Source organism: Heptranchias perlo, chromosome X, assembly GCF_035084215.1.
Source record: "Heptranchias perlo isolate sHepPer1 chromosome X, sHepPer1.hap1, whole genome shotgun sequence".
Taxonomy (NCBI): Eukaryota; Metazoa; Chordata; class Chondrichthyes; order Hexanchiformes; family Hexanchidae; genus Heptranchias; species Heptranchias perlo.
In genome coordinates this window covers 22,302,551-22,314,444 of record NC_090370.1, presented here as the reverse complement: position 1 = coordinate 22,314,444, position 11,894 = coordinate 22,302,551, and the positions used below count along the sequence as shown (strand labels likewise).

General features: G+C 44.2%; 1 non-coding gene across 1 annotated transcript; it reads left to right on the top strand.

The window, feature by feature from the left end:
* The first annotated feature begins 434 nt into the window (after positions 1 to 434).
* On the top strand, positions 435 to 506 carry trnar-ucu (transfer RNA arginine (anticodon UCU)). The gene has a single exon. It is a non-coding gene; the product is annotated as a tRNA-Arg (tRNA).
* Positions 507 to 11,894: the final 11,388 nt, after the last annotated feature.

Genomic DNA, 11,894 nt, shown 5'->3' with positions numbered 1-11,894 from the left:
TCTATCTTTCAACTGCTGTAATATTGTCCTTTAGCAATATTGCTACTCCTCCTCCTTTCCGTGCTTCTCTGTCCTTTCTAAAGATCTTATAGACTTGAATATTAAGCTGACATTTGTGCCCAGTTGGTAGTCAGGTCTCAGTAATGATTTCATGAATTATTTAACTTTACTCGATGGCTGATATGTGTTGCGGCAAAGTGTATTTCCACTGGTCAAGTATTGCAGGGATCGACGATCTCTTCAGTCCGATATCAGGTGAACAATTACTGGCTGTTGTGTAATTTCCATTGATTGGGGCTTGGCGTCATCGACTGGGCGGAAATGGGAACTGCAACAGAGCGAGAAAGGATCCGTCAGAAACCAGTTTAAAGTGAGAACAAAATGTGTGTTCAGGATCTAATGGGTAAAAACTATTTTATTGATGATTATTTCCAGCGATGGTGGTATAGTGGTGAGTATAGCTGCCTTCTAAGCAGTTGACCCGGGTTTGATCCCCGGCCATCGCAATTCAATGTTTACATTCATCTGCTTTCTTCAGAAACTCTAAGTTTGCAGCCGAATTTGTTGCAGTTCAGCTCTGTCAGCCCGAAGATTGGGAAAACTTTAAAAACCAGCATAGAATGACTAAAAGAATAATAAAGAGAGACACAATAAATTATGAGAGTAAACTAGCAAGAAATATAAAAACTGACAGTAAAAGCTTCCACAAGTATATAAAAAGGAAGAGGGCAGCTAAAGGAAACATTGGTCAAACAGCGGCCAAAGGCGGAGGAGCAGAGGGAAGGGCTGTGGAGCAGGAGGAGATTACAGAGATAGGGAGGGTAAGGACGACGATAAGCCATGATCTTATTGAATACGGGAGCAGCTCGAGGGGCTTCATGGCCTCTTCCTGCTCCTATTACTTGTGTTCTTATACAAGAAAGAAAAATTAAACTGCAGGCTCAGGAGACAGGAAGCCATTGCAGGTCAATGAGGACTTGGGTGATTGGTGAGGGACTTAGTGCGGGATAGGATACGGACAGCAGAGTTTTGGATGAGCTGAAGTTTGTGGAGAGGCCGGAGAGGAGAACAAAGGCCAGAGACGTTTCAAACCCATGGCTGAGGGTTTTAGTTGCAGATGGGCTCGGCAGGTGGGACGTTACGGATGTAGAAGTAGGCGGTCTTTGGTATGGAGCGGGTATGGGGTCAGAAGCTTCGCAGTTATCATCAGTCAGGATCAGCCTCAGACGAAAGCCAGGCATGGGGTTGGAATCAGTGGCAATGATGTGGAAGTTGTGGGACCAAAGACTCTCCAATTGTAACCAGAGGAAATTGTGGCTCATCTGAAACACGATGTCGGTCTGATAAAACAAAGACCTGGAAGGATCAAGAGAGGCGGTGGTTTTGTCAGCGTACATCTGAAAGCTGGTCCGTGTCTGCGATGATGTGCCCCATTGTCCATTGTGCATTACTCCTAAGTGCTTCACATTGTTCAGATGTGACCCAGTATCCAGTGTGCATTATTAAATGTTACACGATGTGATGCAGTGTCCGGTGTGCATTAAGATTCGATGTTTCACATTGACCATAGTTGGCCCAGTGTTTAATGTGCATTATTACTAAATGCTTCATATTGACATTGCAGTGTCCAATGTGTACATAAGAACATAAGAACATAAGAAATTGGAGCAGGAGTAGGCCAATCGGCCCCTCGAGCCTGCTCCGCCATTCAATAAGATCATGGCTGATCTGATCCCAACCACAAATCTAAAGAACACAAGAAGTCGGAGCAGGACCCGGCCACATATCCCCTGGGCCCTCTCCGCCACCCACAGGGCATTGACCGATCCGAACTCAGCTTCATGTCCAATTTCCTGCCCGCTCCCCATAACCCCTAATTCCCTTTACTTCTAGGAAACTGTCTATTTCTGTTTTAAATTTATCTAATGATGTAGCTTCCACAGCTTCCTGGGGCAGCAAATTCCACAGACCTACCACCCTCTGAGTGAAGAAGTTTCTCCTCATCTCAGTTTTGAAAGAGCAGCCCCTTATTCTAAGATTATGCCCCCTAGTTCTAGTGTATCATTATTAATAAATGTATCTCATTGACCAGATGTGGTCCAGGGTCCAGTGTGCATTATTATTAAATGTTACACGTTGACGAGATGTGGCAGTGTCCAAACTGCATTATTAATGAATGTTTCACATTGACCAGATGTGGGCTAGTGTACATTGTACATTGTTGTTAAATGATTGACAGTGACCAGATGTGACCGAGCGGCCAGTGTGCATTATTATTACATGTTTCTCATTGACCAGATGTGGTTGAGAGTCCCGTGTGCACTGTTATTAAATGTTTCAAATTGGCCAGATGTGAGCCAATTTCCAGTGTACATTAGAATTGCATGTTTCACATTGACCCGTTGTACCCCAGTGTCTAGTGTGCATTATTATTAAGTGTATTACAATGGCGATATATGCCCCAGTCTCCAGAGTGCATCAGATTGTCCAGATGTAGACCAGAGTCAAGTGCAGATTATTAATAAACGTTTCTCATTGACCAGATATGGCCCATTGTCCACTGTGCATTATTATTAAATGTTTCACATTGACAAGATGTGACCCAGTGTCCAGTGTACAATATTACTAAATGTTACAGGTCAACCAGATGTAACCCAGTGCCCAGTGTGCATTATTATTAAATGTTATAGGTTTTCCATATCAGACCCAGTGTCCAATGTGCATTATTATTAAATGTTTGCGTTGACCAGATATGCCCCAGTGACCAGCGTGCATTATTACTAAATGTTTCACTGAGGCCAGTTATGCGCAAGTCTCCAATGTGAATTATTAGTAAATGTTTCAGATGGACCAAATGTGGCCCAATGTCAATTGTTCATTATTATTAAATGTTTCTCATTGACCAGATGAGGTCCAGTGTGCATTAATATTGCATGTTACAGGTTGGCCGGATGTGAAACAGTGCCCAATCTTCGGGCTTACCAGTAATCTTTGCCATGTTGTATGCTTTTTCTTTTAACCTGATACCATCCTTGACTTCCTTAGTTAGCCATGGTTGGTTCACCCTTTTTGTGGGGTCTTTCCTCCTCACAGGGATACATTTTTGTTGCGAGTCATAAAATATATTTTGAAATGTTTGCCACTACTTATCCATCATCAGACCATCTAATCTGTTTACCAATCCACTTTAGCCAATTCCGCCCTCATTCCTTTATAATTGCCCTTATTTAACTTTTATACAGTAGTTTCAATCCCAAGATTCTCGTTGTCAAACTGGATGTGAAATTCTATCATGTTATGATCACAGCTTCCCAAGGGATCCTTCACTTTGAGATCATTAATTAATCCTGTTTCGTTACCCATTACCAAATCCAAGATGGCCTGTTCCGGTTGGTTCCCCGACGTATTGTTCTAAGAAATATTCCCTAATACACTCTATGAACTCCTCTTCAAGGTTATTTTTGCCAATTTGATTTGTCCAATCTATATGAAAGTTAAAATCGCCCATGATTATTGCATTACCTTTTTTTAAAAAAAGGTATGAAACATTTCATTTCATTTCCTTTTTCTTCTTTGATGCTGTTCTCCTCAATGTGTTGTAACAGTGTTGGGAACATGGAATAGCTCGGGTGATTAATTTTCAGTCAGGCTTGCCACAGTTCTAATGACTTTTTGAATGCTTGTATCTGTTCACAAGGTCGAAACAAATCATTGCCTCTTCCTTGTAACTTCAAATTTAGTTCGTTTAAAATTGAGAACATGTCAGCCAGGTATGACAACTTCATTAACCAGCTGCCATCGTAAAACAAATTTGTCATATTAGACTCTTTCTCTACCAGGAAAAAATGTGAATCTCTTCCTGAGGTCGTACACAGATCTAAGCACTCTGCCCCGTGACAGCCATCATACTTCAATGTGAAACAGTAAATGAGTAAGCTCAGCTCCTGATTTCTGAGCATAACACTTCAAAAAGCCTGCAGTTCAGTGTGCTTAATTTTTAAAAATTAACAATTTTCACTACTTCCTTCAGTATTGCCATAAGTTCAGGGAGAATACACTTGGACGGCAAAGCTTCGTGGTGAATGAAACAGTGATTCCAAACATCATGATCAGCTGCCTCAGATATTCTTCTCATGACTCTACTATTTCTACCTGTCATATTTGCTGCTCCATCACTTGGAATTCCTTTGCAATTAGCCCAGTCCAATTTGTATTTTCCATCTACACAGTCATGCAGTGATTCCAATATTGTGCTCCTGTATTTGTTGGTAAAGTTAGACAATACAGCCAACCTTCCGACCTATCTCACATAAACTCACAGTGTTGCACAATTTGAAATATCAGCACTATCGTGAAGTTGGATAGTAAAATCCCCGGCTGACTGTAACCGAGTAATAAGCTTGGATTCTAAATGCTCAGCAATGGAACATATTCGCCGAGACAGATAACTGCGAGAAATGCTTCTCAATTTTTCAGTCGGCTTCTCGTCGAAGATTGTGCGCACAATATCCAGAGATGCTGGAAAAATAAGTTTTTCGGCAACTGTAAGGGCCATTTTCTCTTTTGCCACACGGTTTGCGACCAAATATGACACCAGTTGTGCCTTATCATTCAGAGCAGTTGACCGATTAAGAACTGGTGCTGATAACTTTAATCCCCGTTGCTTCCTTTGAAAATATTCAAGCGGGTGATCAACGAGATCCCCATGTTTTGTTTCAAAATGTCTTTTTAATTTTGACGGTTTTAAACTCTCGTTTACAAGCACCTCGCTACAAATAACACACTGGGGCTTTGGATCATGGTTTGCATTTGCACAATTGATGAAACCACATTTCAAAAAAGCCTCACTATACTGCCTCGTCTACGATTTGGTTTTCTTCTTAGTGGACGGTTCAGGCCAGAAGTTTGTCCCTCATTTCTCGAACTTCCTGTTGCAGACGACGTACTCACACATGTTGGTTTTATTGTCGGATGTTGATGGGCTTGAGAACTGTGTTTTCGAACTTCTTTGTTTTATTACAAAATTATGAATTTTAGGAATTAAGGTTTGGTGATTAAGCCGCCCCTGACTCCTTTCCCCGTGATACTGGGCCCAGACCAGCACCACTCACCGTGGCTTTGGTGGCGAGGAAGAGCGCGTCCTGGGTGATGCTGAGAAACACTAAACGGAACAGAATGACCATATCACCGGAACAAGTCATCGCTCCACAGAATGAAATGACTGCCTGTCATCCGCCCAACGGGAATTACCGAATAAAAATGTGAATGTAAACTTCAGTCCAACATTCAACCAATCAACGTCACGCAATCACGACTTCTGACCACAAAACTGCCCGTGACATTTTATCTCTTTATGAAATAAATATTTGCCACTTTCTTATTTAATGTCCAGTTATGGTTCATTTGAATTTCTTGGGTTTGTATTGTGACCGTACCCATTTAATGGCAGTGAGCTGATATTGCCAATCCGGCTCGGCATTCTCTGGCGAGCAGTTACCTGCCCTATAAGAACATAAGAACAGAAGAAATAGGAGCAGAAGTAGGCCAATCGGACCCTCGAGCCTGCTCCGCCATTCAATAAGATCATGGCTGATCTGATCCGAACCTCAAATCTAAATTCATGTCCAATTTCCTGCCCGCTCCCCGGAACCCCTAATTCCCTTTACTTCAAGGAAACTGTCTATTTCTGTTTTAAATTTATTTAATGATGTAGCTTCCACAGCTTCCTGGGGCAGCAAATTCCACAGACCTACTATCCTCTGAGTGAAGAAGTTTCTCCTCATCTCAGTTTTGAAAGAGCAGCCCCTTATTCTAAGATTATGCCCCCTAGTTCTCGTATCACCCATCCTTACTCCTTACACATAAGCTCCGCTGATAACCTGATATCTGACGAATTTCCTTTCCATGTTCCATTACATTTATGCTTTTCTTTTTAGGGTTCAAACGAGGGGGCACAAAGTTAAACACAAAGCAATTTGGCAACATGCAGGTCTCCGTATCAATGCAAGAGCACGCAGAAGGAATCCCAATGGACCAAACCCCTTCTCATTCACTGCCACTGGAAAAAAATCCAAACAGACCAAACCCTTTCCTATTCCCTTCCATCACAGAGAATCACAAAGAGAAAAACCCCTTCTCATTCCAAGCCATTATCGAGAGTGCGGTGCCCAGAACTGAACACAGTTCTCGAAATGAGGTCCAACCAGAGCTCTGTATAACTGTGACATAACTTCCACTCCTTTTTATTCCAGTTCCCTTGAGATAAAGATCAAAATTTAATCTCCATTTCACCTTATATTTTTAGTGAATTCTTTACTTGGACCCCTAAATCTCTCTCCTCCCCCACAGTTCCTATCTTCTTGCCATTTAGAAAATACTCGGATCTATCTTTTTAAGGTCCCAAGTGGATGACCTCACACTTTCCCACGTTGAACTCCATCTGCCACTGTTTTGCCCACTCACTTATTCTATCAATGTCCCTTTGCAACTTTCTGCTCCCATCCATAAAGCTTACTGTGCCACCTAACTTAGTTTCGTCAGCACACTGGGATAGAAGGTTCTCTACATAAGAATAGAACAGATAGAAGCAGGAGTCGGCCCGACGGCCCCTCGAGCATGTTCCGCCATTCAATCAGACCATGGCTGATCTTCGACCTCAACTCCACTTTCCCGCCATCCCCATATCCCTTGATTCCCCTAAAATCCAAAACTCGATCGATCTCAGACTTGAATATACTCAACGACTGAGCGTCCAAAGTCCTGTGGGTGAGAGAAGTCCGAGGATTCACAACCCTTTGAGTGAAGAATTTTTTCCTCATGTCGGTCCTAAATGGCCGACCCCTTATCTTGAGAATATGACCTCTAGTTCTTGACTCTCCAGCCAGGGGAATAAGCCTCTCAGCATCGACACTGTCAAGCCGGCTAAGAATTTTATACATTGCAATGTGATCACCTCTCTTTCTTCTAAACTCCAGCGAATGTCGGCCAATTTTACACACTATCTCCTCACAGTAAAATTGCAGCAAGTCCTCCTTATTCTTATATTCCAACACCCTTGCAATAAAGACTAACATTTCATTTGCCTTCCTCACTCTCATTAGACCCTTGGTAACTCACGATTTCCAGTATGTTTTTCCTCCATTCATTCTATAGGGAAAATAAATCATCGTTGAAAACATTTCTCTCTAATTATACCCGTTTGTGATTGGGGAACAAAATCCAGCTGAACGGCAACAAATTTGGAGGTTCTGAAGAAAGTAGATTAATTGCAATCGCCGGGGATCGAACCCGGGGCAGCTATACTCACCACGATACCACCATCGCTAAAAATAGCCATCAACAAAATAGTTCCCAACCATCAGATCCTGAACAGGCACTGCAGGCTGTTGCATTTTGTACTTCATTTAAACTGGTTTCTGACGGATCCTTTCTCGCTCTGTTGCAGTTCCCATTTCCGCCCAGTAGATGACGCCAAGCCCCAATCAATGGAAATTACACAACAGCCAGTAATTCTTCACCTGATATCGGACTGAAGAGATCGTCGATCCCTGCAATACTTGACCAGTGGAAATACACTTTGCCGCAATTCACATCAGCCATTGAGTAAAGTTAAATAATTTCATTAAATTATTACGGAGACCTGACTGCCAACTGGGCACAAATGGCAGCTTAATATTCAAGTTTATAAGATCTTTAGAAAGGACAGAGAAGTAGGGAAAGGAGGAGGAGTAGCAATATTGCTAAAGGACAATATTACAGCAGTTGAAAGATAGAGTATCAGGGAGGGTGAGGGGGCAGTGTAAACACTCTGAGAGAGACCCATCAAAAGTGGCTCCACTGTATTCCTCCAGAAGGTATAAGAAGGGCGAGTTAGGGAAGATTTCTTCATTCTTTGTGAAAGTGTTTGTGAGATTGTGGAAAAGCCTGGAAGAGGAAAATCCGGCGGTAAAGATCGGGCCAAGACCAAGTTTCGCTCATCCTGGGCAGGACTGCAGTTCCATGTGCGCCGTGTTCACAGGTCCTGCGAAAGGGGAACTATGCTGAACTCTGAAGTCCTGTCACATCCAGTCGTGAATGGTGGTGGATAATTAAACACATAACGGGAGTTGGAGGCTCTGTAAACATCCCCATCCTTAACGATGGCGGAGTCCAGCACGTGAGTGCAAAAGACAAGGCTGAAGCGTTTGCAACCATCTTCAGCCAGAAGTGCTGAATGGATGATCCATCTCGGCCTCCTCCCGATATCCCCACCATCAGAAAAGCGAGTCTTCAGCTAATTCGATTCACTCCACGTGATATCAAGAAACGGCTGAGTGCACTGAATACAGCAAAGGCTCTGGGCCACGACAACAACCCGGCTGTAGTGCTGATGAATTGTGCTCCAGAACTAGTTGCGCCTCCAGCCAAGCTGTTCCAGTCCAGCGACAACACTGGCATCTACCCGACAATGTGGAAAATTGCCCAGGTATGTCCTGTTCACAAAAAGCAGGACAAATCCAATCCGGCCAATTACCGCCCCATCAGTCTACTCTCAATCATCAGCAAAGTGATGGAAGGTGTCTTCGACAGTGCTATCAAGTGGCACTTACTCACCAATAACCTGATCACCGATGCTCAGTTTGGGTTCCGCCAGGATCTCTCGGCTCCAGACCTCATTACAGCCTTGGTCCAAACATGGACAAAAGAGCTGAATTCCAGAGGTGAGGTGAGAGTGACTGCCCTTGACATCAAGGCAGCATTTGACCGAGTGTGGCAGCAAGGAGCCCTCGTAAAATTGAAGTCAATGGGAATCAGGGGGAAAACTCTCCAGTGGCTGGAGTCATACCTAGCAAAAAGGAAGATCGTAGTGGTTGTTGGCGGCCAATCATCTCAGCCCCAGGACATTGCTGCAGGAATTCCTCAAGGCAGTGTCCGAGGCCCAACCATCTTCAGCTGCTCCATCAATTACCTTCCCTCCATCATAAGGTCAGCAATGGGGATGTTCGCTGATGATTGCACAGTGTTCAGTTCCATTCGCAGTCTGAGCACGCATGCAGCAAGACCTGAACAACATCCAAGCTTGGGCTCATAAGTGGCAAGTAAAATTCGCGCCAGACAAATGCCAGGCAATGACCATCTCCAAAAAGAGAGAGTCTAACCACCTCCCCTTGACATTCAACGGCATTACCATCGCCACCATCAGCATCCTGGGGGTCACCATTGACCAGAAACTTAACTGGACCAGCCATATAAATACTGTGGCTACAAGAGCAGGTCAGAGGCTGGGTATTCTGCGGCGAGTGACTCACCTCTTGACTCCCCAAAGCCTTTCCACCATCGACAAGGCACAAGTCAGGAGTGTGATGGAATAATCTCCACTTGCCTGGATGAGTGCAGCTCCAACAACACTGAAGAAGCTCGACAACATCCAGGACAAAGCAGCCCGCTTGATTGGCACCCCATTCCCACCCTAAACCTTCACTCCCTTCACCACCGGCACACTGTGGCTGCAGTGTGTACCATCCACAGGATGCACTGCAGCAACTCGCCAAGGCTTCTTCGACAACACCTCCCAAACCCGCGACCTCTACCACCTAGAAGGACAAGAGCAGCAGGTACATGGCAACAACACCACCTGCACGTTCTGCTCCAAGTCAAACACCATCTCGACTTGTAAATATATCGCCGTTCCTTCATCGTCGCTGGGTTAAAATCCTGGAACTCCCTTCCTAACAGCACTGTGGGAGAACCGTCACCACACAGACTGCAGCGGTTCAAGAAGGCGGCTCACCACCACCTTCTCAAGGGCAATTAGGGATGGAGATGAAATGCCGGCCTCACCAGCGACGCCCACATCCCATGAACACATAAAACAAAGATTTAATCTAATAACAGGGCAAGGACAGGACCAAACTTATTAAATCATTTGAAGAAGGAACAGATCGACGAGGTTCATGTTGTAGATGTGATATATTTGGATTTTCCGAAGGCCTTCGATAATGTACCGCATTGTAGACTCATGGCTAAGTTCAGAGCACGTGGACAGGTTTTAGAATGGATAGGAAGCTGGCTACAAAACAGAAAACCGAGAATAGAGGTCCAGGGTCGGTACTCAGACTGGCAATAGTTGGGAAGTGGAGTTCCACAGGAATCGGTGCTGGGAACACTGTTCTTCACAATTTACAATAATGATTTGGATTCCGGAATCGGATGTACAATTTCAAAATTTGCCGATGACATCAAATTGGGCGATGTCTTTAATACAAAGGAAGAATGTGTCAAAATTCAAGAGGACATTAATAAACTTGCAGAATGAAGAATAAGGAGATCACATACTGTTTGGATAATAAGAGTCTAAACGGGATAGAGGAGCAAAGGGATCTCGTGGTGCAGATGAACAAATTACTGAAAGTAGCGACATTGGTCATAAAAAGGCAAATCAAACACTAGGATTCATTTCGAGAGGGATAGTATTGAAAAGCTAAGAAGTTATGTTAAACGAGTATGGAATCTTGGTTCGACCACATTTGGAATAGTGCGAACAGTTCTGGTCTCCATATTATAGACATAGGGGCATTGGAGAAGATGCAAATAAGATTCACAAGGATGATACCAGAAATGAAAGGATATTCTTATCAGGAAAGGCTGAGCAGACTGGGTCTCGTTTCAGTAGAAAAGTGAAGGCTGACGGTTGACCTGATAAAAATTTTTAAGATAATGATAGGGTTTCTCAGGATAGCTGAGGCCAATAGTATTGATGCATTTAAGGGGAAGATAGATCAGCACATGAGAGAGAAAGGAATAGAAGGATATGCCGATAGGGTTAGATGAAGTAAGGAAGGAGGAGGCGCGTGAGCAGCAGAAACGCCGGCATCAGAGCAATTGGGCCGAATGGCCTGTTTCTGTGACGTAATTTCGATGTAACTCGATGTAAAGGCTCTTTTCAGAGCCACCCACTGTATCTGTGAAAGGGCTGGTTACTGTCTGAAGGGAGACGCTGATATCATGCTACCAGTGCTGCTTTGAGCTGCTTTTGTCTCGTTGTGGACGAGATGAGGTATTAATGGGACTGGAGTCGGGGCACCGACCACATTCCGGTACTTTAAACGGTAACTTATGGACCCCAGTCCACACATCACCAGATTTCTTGTATTTATTTCAACTACTTGCCAAGCTGGGCTCGTAAAGCATCACCAGAACTGCTCGACTAACCTTTCAACATCTGTGGGATTCAGCGCTTCGCTCCGTTTCTGTTCCATTTTGTTGGATTATTTACATAACGCATCAAACTCACTGGGGAATCACTGAAATGTAACTCTGCACAGAAACAAATGACAGTGAACGGCCTGGTGCCCAGGAGATCAGAAATATGATTCGCCTTTCGCCTTATTGACTAACACACCGTGTTTCGAGTCCACCTACCCGCGTTGGTTCCACATGGGGATCAAATAGAGAGGGCGGGAGGGGAGGAGACAGAGTGATGGACAGGGCGGAGAGCGGCCTCTGATCTTCCAGCTCCACCTCCAGCTTTCTCCACCCGCCAATTTCGAACCGTTTATCGATATTAGAACCGAAAGACAGCGCTCCGCACAAACCCTTACAGATTCGGGCTTCATAGTCAAGGATTCCCAGGAACCCGGAGCTTTTAAATAAGCCCCGTTACAATTAACAGACAGTAATATTCCTGCCGAAATACAGTCCCTTCTATAACTAGTCAACCCGCCTGCTTCCATTTCAGTCCCACACCCGATTCTATCTCCCCACACATCCCCTCCCAGACGGGTTCAGCATTTCACAAACACCTTATTCCAGCTGATTTGGAGAATCTCATGTGTTGGGGTTGAGTTGTGACGCGGAGTTTCTCCGCCAGTGTTACCGTCTCACAGAGACTCTCGCCCTGAATCTGTGAAAAGAAA